General features: G+C 41.5%; 1 protein-coding gene across 1 annotated transcript in view; it reads left to right on the top strand.

The window, feature by feature from the left end:
- The first annotated feature begins 2,014 nt into the window (after window positions 1–2,014).
- Window positions 2,015–11,354, top strand: part of LOC136447671 (uncharacterized) — a 36,718-nt gene continuing 27,378 nt past the window's right edge. Inside the window, exon 1 of the mRNA XM_066446712.1 lies at window positions 2,015–2,100. The gene's annotated coding sequence lies outside the window, so the exon portion shown is untranslated. The remainder of the gene's footprint in view (window positions 2,101–11,354) is intronic.

Raw genomic sequence — 11,354 nt, 5'->3', positions numbered from 1 at the left:
GTATCTTTTGGATGATACTCAAAGACGACGGCCCTGTGTCTATTTCGTTTTATAACGTTGCCCAATTTATCATAATCATGAGTTTATGTGACGATCATGGCTATGTGTTACATATTAAAGATAGGCAGTAGTAGTACCCCCACTGGCTGTCTTATCAGGGATATTAACCGCCACTCAAGAGAGAGAAAGGGAGAGACAGACAGAGAAAGAGAGAGAGAGAAAGAGTAGAAAGAAAGAGACAGAGAAAGAGAGAGCAAAAAGGAGAGAAAGAAAGGGAGATAAAAAGAAGGACAAAGAGAGAGAGAGGGAAAGAGAGGAGAGAGAGAAAGAGAGAGAAAGAGAGAGAAAGAGGGAGGAAGAAAGAGAGAAAAAGAGAGAGAGACTTGTGGCAATGGTGACGTAGTCGGTTGGGAAGCGTGTTGTTAGTTATCTTCTCCGTGGACAGTCCGACTAATAATCTTTGATTAAATGAATTAAGTTTTTTTCGTTTCAAAAATGCTTCTTTATAGGAACACAGACCTCTCCCCCTAGAATAGTATGCTGGGTTAGATAGAGTAAATTAGCCTCTACCAGGCTCCAGACGTGGCTGGAAAGAGTAGAAATCGACCAAATAGAGGAGAAAGCGAGCAAATTGTATCTATTCTATTATTTTACATGACTTGTATGATTATTACGGAGTTTTTGTCTATGTCTAATTTTCTCTCTCTCTTTCTCTGGTAGAGGATAAGAGGAAATTATGTTTTCTTTCTTGTCGCTTGTAGCCTTCTCGTAAATGACCCTCCAGAAGTTTTAAGATATCCTTTGCATTTTTAACATGTGTTTTACATTTTACTGCGGACTGCTACATTTCAAGTACAATGTAGTGTAGTTAGGTGACCGACGACAGTCGGTGTTCGAACCTAGCCTCCTTTGCAGGCCTCCCAGGCAGCACCAGTGATACTTTTTTGGGGAAGCCCTGATTCGTATTTTTAACTTATCAGAGCCAGGGTCTTTTGCTGGGCCATGGGGAACCCGTTTTGCTGGGGAACCCTTATACGCCGACCCAGGAAAAGACCCTGACCTTGATAAGTTTTAAAAAACGCAAATCAACGCTCCCCCAAAAAATAATCCCGGCGCCTGGGAGGGCTACAAAGGTTACTCAGGCTAGGTTCGAACATCGGCTGTCGTCGGTCACTTAAGGTAGCAGCACACAGTATTTCGCCTCAACCCCCGGAGTCTGTGACGTGCGGTAAAAAAAGTAGTGCGCCCTAAACCTTGAACCGTGTGTAAAAAAACGTTGACGATAATGCCAGCGAGGAACGAACTTTACAGTATGGCAGTATGATAAGTGGGCTTTTAGATCGTACGAATGAGATTGTGAAGTTTTCCCATTCGGCGTATAAATTTGCGCGTGACCTTTGTAGCTGCCTGCCTAGGTGAATCGGCTGCAGTTCCGTATGACCCCGCATGACCCCATATTAAAGTGGCCGTAAAATTGTTATAAAACCATAATTTTTTTTTGTTTTTAGTTATTTTGTAGATCGTACCCTTGACTTCAACATATTCATTTGTCGTGATTTTGTAGGGTACCCTACTATTATTTCATCCACGTCGATATTGGTCACTTGGTGGTCCTTAACTATAGAAACCCCCATAGACCGAAAACTGTGTTCTGCTACCTTAACTACATTGCTTGAAAAAGTCGCAGACCACAGTAAAATGTAACACACCTATTAGAAATGCAAAGGATATGTTAAAACTTCTGGAGGGTCATTTACGAGAAGGCTGCAAGCGACATGAAACAAAACATATCTTTAGGTTCGAACTCCTTTACTCTATATCCAGAGACGGGGTCACTTACCGCTGGACTCCTCATGCGCATCACTAAACATGTCGACCTTAAAAAGATAATTGGTCTACCATTATGTAGATAAACGACACATCTTTTGTTTCTTGCTGTGTGGAGCTTTCTTGGAAAGTACCCTCATATGTTTGCGCGAAGGACGTCTGCTGGGTTCGTCTAGTATTCGCGCCTAGTCGCACACGGTACAGGTGTGTCACTTTTTTCTCAGGAGTTTTTCATTTCTTTGAGACGGTTTCTGGGCTGTTTCACCTACAAAGGTATGTAAACATTCTTTATACAATGGTATCGAAGGTACACGATGTGACAAATAATGCTAGATCACGAATCGGTACAATGTGTCTATTTTTGCACCTGTGTAGCTGAGTTTAGAAGCCACAGGCAAATACTTAACTACCCAGGGACTATAGGGACTTAGCCATGCATGTGTGTATGTTGCATTTTCATTCAACTACTTTTACTGGCGGTCAAGACACTTTGCTAAGTGTTTAGCACTCTGCGCCATTTTGTGTCATAGTCAGTCCTACCGTGTGCTGCATGTGCATAAGTCTGCGTCAGTTTGCTAGGGCTGTCCCTTCGAATTATTTTCTTTCCCTCTTGCAGTTATACAAAAGTGTGCTGTATTAGATTGTAGTCATATTGCATCAGAAACGCACACCAGTAGTTATTTAGCTGGGTACTTGTGGTTTGAAACCTGTATACTGTATGTATGTCCAAACATGACGGTGATACACTGACTTCAAAACAAAATTGACCTACTTTGATAAATGATAATGTCTGAGGCGATGATTTATTTCTTTTAAATTTTATTCGAACATACATCAGTACATAACATAACAGTAAATTTACATTAAAATTCCACAGATATACACATTTACATATTGTTGCAGGGGTCATTCCCACTGGCTTTTTTGGCTAGGGTGCGCTCCCTAGTTCCATTTATCTACAGGGATCATTCCCACTGGCTTTTTGGCTAGGGTGTGCTCCCTAGGACCTTTTTGACAGGGGTGTTTCAACCCCCCTGGATTTTCTGAGCTAGGGTTTCTTCCCAAGGACTTTTGTGCAGGGATGTCATCCTTGGGTTTCTGTGCAGGGTTTTCCTTCCCTGTTGTTTGAATTTAAGACTTACCACTTGTCTGATTTCATTATATATTTTACACATTCTATGACTTTCAAAAGGAAAACATTTATATATGAAACATATGGATATGTAAAACACTTCACGCTTTACATATTCAAATCACAATAACCACTTTACAGGTACAAATAAAAAGCACCAGATTCACATAAACATCATAAACAATTTCATCATAGAAAAAATAATCAAAGATGTGAGAACTGAAGGCGATGATTTATCGCTTCTTACCAAAGACAGCAGATTTTACTGGCAGTCAAGATACTCTGCAGGGGTTTAGCACTCTGTGCCATTTTGTGTCACAGGGTCCACTTCTTTTTAAGTCAGTCCTGCCGCGTTTTACATGAAAACAAGCCTTAGATTGGCCCGTACGCGTCAGATATATAGAGCTTTCCCTTCGATTTCCCTCTAATGGTTTAACAGAAGAAGGCTGTATCGGATTGTGGTCATGCTGGCATCATTTTAAAACACGCCACTGTACATGTGGGAAGTAGGTAGATTGCAACCGGTATCTCAAGATATTATGGCGATGCGCTGGTTTCACAAATAATTTGACCTACTTAAAGAGACCTACTTAAACAATACTTCGAAGACGACAATGTCTCGCTTTCGAATAAAAGGCAACAATGGAGTTTACGAGACAGATGTTCCTTCCTTCCATGATCTTTTACTCTGCCGACTTTACTACCAAGACAGATAAATGACGGCTCAAATCTTCTTGTCACTTGTGCTCAGATCAGACGGTAACTAAGCCTGTGGCAAAGTATGAAGTATAGTCAGATAAGAGGCTTTTGTTGTTTGTACTCTTCCCCGTAGACAGTAAATATAGTACACCTTTAAGGTGACAATGTCTCGCTTCCCACTAACGATTGAGTCTACGGGAAAAAGGTGTTTCTTCCTTTCACGATGTTCTACTTTGCTGAATTTCCTTCCTTTACTTTCATAAAAAGACAACTAAATGCAGGCTCAAATCGTCGTGTCACTTGCGCTCAGACAGTAAGTAAGCATCGAGCCCTGTTGGAATGGATGACGTACAGTTAAATGAAAGGCTTCTTATTTGGGATTTTTTTTCCGTAGACAGTCTGAATGACTACTCATCTTTGGAAGCAAGGTTTATTCGACAGAAAACGTCTTTATTCTAGAAGAAGAGAATGTGATGTAGATCGCGTTGCTTTGTTTTGCAGCTCCCAATTGAAGTTTAAGTCCTCCGCACCACACACTACAGCAGGGGGGGGGGGGGGCAGTCCGCTGATCGTGCTGTGTGTGTTTCACATCTATACTTTTTCCTAGTCTCCAAGCAGACCCAACGGTTGCAAAGACCGTATCCAACTGGCAGAAGGAGTTTTATAGAAGACGGTGCCTGACAACTTCCCTGGCTGACTGGAACTTCTCTGGCTAGCTTGTACGATTTTAGCACCGCGGAGATCTGCTTGGTAACTCTTTCCAAAATGCTGTGTGCTAAGCTGAGAAAATAACCTCAGGAGTCGAAGTTCTTGAAACTTTGATTTTCTCTTTTAAGCAGACATTTAATCGTTATCAATCCTCGATAAAGAAAACGATATACATTTTTTAAATCGAAAATTCTGAATCTTCCTCAACAGATTAGATATCCAGGCGTTCTTGATGCTTACCTAGTTCTTCCCATGACATATTTGGCATGTTTCTCTCTAGCTCTAACAGCTCGTTCATTTATAACAGGGAAGGAAAATGATACCGAGCAAAATTGCTCACTAAAGAATAAATCTCCCATTGGTCAGGACAACAACAAAAACGGACGCAATGCTTACGTATATAATGTTTACGACTTCATTGAACCGAAGATATTTCATCAGCTTTTTTGACAAGTACAGTGGACAGTGGACCACGGCTTATCGTCCCGTCAAGATGCAGACTACACCCTTTTCCAGGATCGTGGTCACCATGGATTCAAACTCCCGTACTCTACACCGATTCAAGAGACAGTGTCTCTAACAGCTTCTTTATCTATTTTGTTTTTATTACATTTCAAGTATAATACAGTACATGTAGTAGGAAAAATGTAGACGGTGTAAAGACAGAAACCTAAATAATATTCCAGACGGTTTGCAAAACGTGTTTCCTAATTAATAAGATAATTGTGTAATGTTCCCCATTTCCCAAAATGTTTTTTTAACCTTTTGACATTTCTGTGCTATAATGAATTCCAACTTACAACAGGTTCTAACAAAATCAACAAATCCTTTTAAAGAAACTACTTTGGAGTCTATACTTTGAAATATATACATTTTTGCAAGTGGTATAAGTGTATTTAGAATAGGTGGGCATTTTCCTAGGACACCAAATATAACATTGTGCAGGCTCAATCTGACCGGGAAGTTAACTTGTTGGCTAATCCAGTGTTCAGTATCTTTCCAGAATTTTGATAATTCAGAACATTGTCCAAAGAGATGAGTACTGGTGTCATCTTCATTTTCACAGTATGAGCATAGTTTACTGTCTAGTATTTCCCAGTCAAACATTGTCTCTAACAGCTAGATGGTGAAGACTACACACATACACATACGCATTGATGACGATCCACCCGACGCCCTAGGCCTGGGGTAGAATGATGGGATAATTAGACGACATCTTTTGTTTCTTGCCGCACGCAGCCTTCTCGGAAAGGACCCTCCTGTTGCTCAACCAGTTCTGTTACATTCGTCTATTTAGTTTGAAACCTCTTAAGCCCATGAATACATTTCTCATGATTAACGCCAAGTCGTATAGGGTATCCGAGCGTCACATCTTTCGTCAGAGTTGTTCGAAATCATTTTTGTGAGACGGTTTTCCGGCCAATTCAGCTCAAGACGGTATGTAAACATCTTTTATACAGCAGTATTTAACGTACATGATGTGACAAATAGTGAAAGGTCATAAATATGCCCGATGCAAGTGTCTTCATTTTCCACAACAGCGGAATTTAGAATCCACAAGATAATAGACACATAGTTTACCTCTTTGTTAGTGATTCCCAGGGACTGTGTTAATGTTGTACTTTCATTTTACCACGATTTAACGTCTACGGACGGTCAAGACACTTCGCAAGCGTGTAGAACTCTGCGCCATTGTGTGCCATAGGTCCCACTTCTTTTTTAAGTCAGTCCGAACGGGTGTTTCACAAGCCTGCGGCGAGTGCGTACGAGTAAGGTAGCGTTGTCCATTTGTATTCTTTCCTTTCCCTCTCACGACTCTATAGCAAAAAGGCTTTTTAAGATTATTGTCATGCTGGCATCTAAAACCTTCTCCTGCATGAAGTAGATAGATTGTAACCTGTATCCGTTCTCCAGATGTATTGGCAATGCGTTGGATTGACACATAGTTTGACCTACTTAGTGGGGCTCAAGTAAAAAATACATTTAAGGTGATAATGTCTCGCTCTCCATTAAAAGGCAACGATGGAGTTTCACTGTACCGACTTTTACCCTTGACTATCAAGACATGTAGCTAATGAAAGGCTCAGATCAGACGGTAACTAAAGCCCCCCTCTCACTGGACCCGCGACACGTTGACCGACCTCGCTGCGACTAAACGAATTTCAGCGATAAAAACCGAATCTTTTTAAGCTTTGTGGGATTTTTTTTGTCTTCTTAGTCATACTTGTACGTTCCATGGTATTCCCATTATAATGTGAAGGCTAACTCAATCTAGGACGCAGTTAGGTCGCCAACGTGTCGCGGTTCCAGTGAGACGGGAGCTTTTTAAGCACCGAGCCTTGTGGCTAAGTATTACGTAGTCAGATAAGAGGCTTTTGTTGTCTGTACTCTTCTAAGTTGCCACGATGTTTTTCACTTTGTCGACTTGGCTCTTAACTGCAAAAGAAGCGAACTTTAAGATGACAAAATCGGCGTGTCACTTTTACTAGGTCGTAACTAAGTACTGTGTCCCGTGGCGACGGATGACGTAGTACGATCATAATAGGCTTGTTGTTTGGTATCTCAGATATAGATATTCTTACTGATAACCTTGTGAATATATCATTTCTTAAAAGTCCCTGAGGTCAGCTGTCAGTGACCTGTGGCTTTGGATCGCGTCATTTATGACAGGGAAGGAAACTGATCCCGAGCAAAATTTTCCACCGGTCAGGCAATAATAGAAACAGACTCTATGTGTACGTACAATGTTTACGGGTTCATTGTACCGGGGGAAATTCCCTCAGCTCTTTTCGACAAGTACAGTGGACAGTGGGTCACGTCTTATCGTCCCGTCATGATGCAGACTACACCCTTTTCCAGGATCGTGGTCACCATGGATTCAAACTCCCGTACTCTACACCAATTCAAGAGACGGTGTCTCTAACAGCTAGATAGTGTAGACTACACACATACACATACGAGGCGCAGGGGTCTCCCTAAAGATGGAACAGTGGCGCTCCTCCATCCTGTTCTAATCCCAGCTCCATCCTGTTGATTTTCAAAGTTAGGGTATATCTTCCAATTTTTACCCAGCATTAAGCCTGTAATTTTGCTCAAAACTGGAAATTTCAGATGTAAAGCTGAAGTTGCAGGAAATGACTTCCTTTCTGTCTGAAAAAAGGCAAAATGCAACCGCCGCTCTCCTTCTGAGATGTGTGCGCCCCCCTCCAAACCTGACATCTTTTAGCAATATCTACTTAAAATCATTCTGATCATTACTTTACAGACGACACTCAGTAACATTAGGTGAGGTAGAAGGATAAAAACATGGACAATTGAGCCGTGACTTAAGGTGTGCGGGCCGGCTTGCTCTGCTGAAAGTCAGATACCCACTTCTTTTTAGTTGAAATAAGAAAGGAATCGTTATCGAACATTTTGACAAATTGAATGTCTTCGAAGATTTTATGCCGATCCATGGCATGAAGAACTCGACCCACACAGCTCTGACCACAGTGTATCCTTGTTTTTCTCGTCACCTACTTAATAGTTTTCAAATGGACGTCGACTTACAACAATTTTGAATTTCGTGGATATTGCTAAAAGATGTCAAACTACATAATCATGCTCCAAAATTTGAGTTCTGGATCTTATTTCTGGGTGAGGCCGAGGACTTATTGATCACCCCTCGTGTGCATTGATGACGATCCACCCGACGCCTTAGGGTATAATGATGAGATAATTAGAAGACATATTTTGTTTCTTGCCGCATGCAGCCTTCTCGGAAAGGACCGTCCGGTTGCTCGACCACTTAAGTTCCAATCCGTAAACACGTTTCTCATGATACACACCAATTTGTGGAGGGCATCCGAGTGTCATTTTTCGTCAGAGTTGTTCGAAATCATTTTTGAGACGGTTTTCCGGCCAGTTCTCCCCAAGACGGTATTTAAACTTTCTTTATACAGCAGTTTTTAACGTACACGATGTGACAAATTGTGAAAGGTCATAAATGTGTGCGCTGCAAGTTTCTTCGTTTTCCACAACAGCGGAATTCATCAGCCACAGGATAATAGACACATAGTTTACCTCTTTGTTCGCGCCACCCAGGGACAACGTGTTTATGTTGCCACCTTTATACGTTTACTGGCGGTCAAGACACTTCGCAAGCTTGTAGAACTCTGCGACATTGTGTGCCACAGGTCCCACTTCTTTTAAGTCAGTCCCACCGGGTGTTTCACAAGCCTGCGGCGAGTGCGTACGAGTAAGGTAGGACTGTCCCTGCGAACTCTTTCCTCTCATGACTCTATAGCAAAAAGGCTTGATAAGAATCTCCAAAAATAGTAACTCAAGCAACTGGATAAAGTAGATACTGTAGATTATAACCTGTATCAGTTCTCCAGAAGCAATGGCAATGCGTTGTTTTGACAAATAGTTTGACCTACTTAGAGGGGCCCAATTAAAAAATGCATTTAAGGCGATGATGTCTCACTTTCCACTTAAAGGCAACGATGGAGTTTTACTGTACCGTCTTTTACCCTTAACTATCAAGACATGTAGCTAATGAAAGGCTGAGATCAGACGGTAACTAAAGCCCCCCCTCTCACTGGACCCGCGACACGTTGACCGACCTAGAGCTTGCTGCGACCGAGTTATTTGACACCGCGCTAAACGAATTTCAGCGATAAAAAACGAATCTTTTTAAGCTTTGTATGATTTTTTTGTCTTCTTAGTCATACTTGTACGTTTTGCATGGTATTCTCATTGTAATGTGAAGGCTAACTCAATCTAGGACGCAGCGAGGTCACCAACGGGTCGCGGGTCCAGTGAGACGGGGGCTTTTTAAGCACCGAGCCCTGTGGCAAAGTATGACGTAGTCAGATAAAAGGCTTTTGTTGTCTGTACTCTTCCCCGTAGACAGTCCTACCTAATTTTATGCAGAAAGATTTGATTTCTAAAAAGCTGATACAAAGCAACACACGCCGACCGCCCGAGAATTTGGGAATAGGGGTTAAATACAGGACACATAACATAATTTTTTACTGCATGCAGCCTTCTCGAAAAAAGACCCATTTCTGTTGCATTCTTCTAATGCAATGATTCAATCATTTTGCGTCATTCTGGCCTATCAATTCTTATTTACACAACAAAAATACAGCGTTTTGAGCGACGTCCTCAGCAAGTGTTACAGGTCCCACTTCCAAATTCAGTCAAACCTTCTCGTACTTGTAAGTAAAGAAGACTGTATTTGGTTTTCATGCTTTACGTCCTTATATAGTGATGATGCGCTGTTTTCACAAATAACTTGACCTTCTTTAAGAGTCCAAGTAGAGGGACCCACTGAAGTGATGGTATTTCTTTCTTCTAAGTTGCCACGATGTTTTTCACTTTGTCGACTTGGCTCTAAACTGCAAAAGAAGCGAACTTCAAAATGACGAAATCGGCGTGTCACTTTACTAGGTCGTAACTAAGTACTGTGTCCCGTGGGGACGGATGACGTAGTACGATCATAATGAATGAATGAAGAAGACCTTTATTGTACATGTTTGCTCCACTGGGCTAAGCACAGGTCACATGTTAACAAATATATAAATATTCACGAGTATTACTGTACATAAACATCTAGCATACTCTAGTATTTTCGACTTCCTCTCGCTTCTTGGTAATTGTATAAATGTAGGAGGCTGTGTGATTAGTTAGAGTTGGTCTATCAAAGGCTGCAAGAAATATAAATTTCTCTCTACTATTCAGGTATCTAAAGTGGGGGAATTTACTTAACACATAACTGAAAAGAATTATTCTATCGCTATCATACAAAGGACAGTCTACAATAAAATGTACTTCGTCTTCTACTTCACCTAGACTACAAAATTGGCAGATTCTTTGCTCTAGAGGGGTGCGGTTATGTCTTCCTGATTCGATTCGCAATTTGTGACAACTTGTTCGTGGTTTTTTTTTGTTTAGTATCTCAGACGTAAATATTCTCACTGATAACCTTGTGAATATATCATTTCTAAACAGTCCCTGAAGTCAGCTGTCAGTGACCTGTGGATCGCGTCATTTATAACAGGGAGGAAAATGATCCCGAGCAAAATTGCTCACTAAAGAATAAATCTCCCACCGGTCAGGGCAACAACAGAAACAGACGCTATGTTTACGTACAATGTTTACGGGTTCATTGTACCGGGGGAAATTCTCTCAGCTCTTTTCGACAAGTATAGTGGACAGTGGGTCACGTCTTATCGTCCCGTCATGATGCAGACTACACCCTTTTCCAGGATCGTGGTCACCATGGATTCAAACTCCCGTACTCTACACCAATTCAAGAGACGGTGTCTCTAACAGCTAGATGGTGTAGACTACACACATACACATACGCATTGATAACGATCCACCCGACGCCCTAGGCCTAAAATAGAATGATGGGATAATTAGAAGACATCTTTTGTTTTTTGCCGCATGCAGCCTTCTCGGAAAGGACCGTTCGATTGCTCGACCACTTAAGTTCCAAACCGTAAACACGTTTCTCATGATTCACACCAATTCGTGTAGGGCATCCGAGTGTCATTTTTCGTCAGTGTTGTTCGAAATCATTTTTTGAGACGGTTTTCCGGCCAGTTCTCCCCGAGACGGTATGTAAACATCCTTTATACAGCAGTTTTTAACGTACACGATGTGACAAATTGTGAAAGGTCATAAATATGTGCGCTGCCAGTTTCTTCATTTTCCACAACAGCGGAATTCAGAAGCCACAGGATAATAGACACATAGTTTACCTCTTTGTTAGTGCTACCTAGGGACTAAATGTTAATGTTGCACTTTCATTTAACCAAGTTTAAACGTTTACTGGCGGTCAAGACACTTCGCAAGCGTGTAGAACTCTGCGCCATTGTGTGCCACAGGTCCCACTTCTTATAAGCCTGCGGCGACTGCGTACGAATCAGGTAGGACTGTCCCTACGAATTCTTCCCTCTCACGACTCTATAGCAAAAAGGCTTTATTATAAGATTCGCCA

Source organism: Branchiostoma lanceolatum, chromosome 13 (assembly GCF_035083965.1).
Source record: "Branchiostoma lanceolatum isolate klBraLanc5 chromosome 13, klBraLanc5.hap2, whole genome shotgun sequence".
NCBI lineage: Eukaryota > Metazoa > Chordata > Leptocardii > Amphioxiformes > Branchiostomatidae > Branchiostoma > Branchiostoma lanceolatum.
This window is presented reverse-complemented; position numbering and strand designations above follow the sequence as displayed.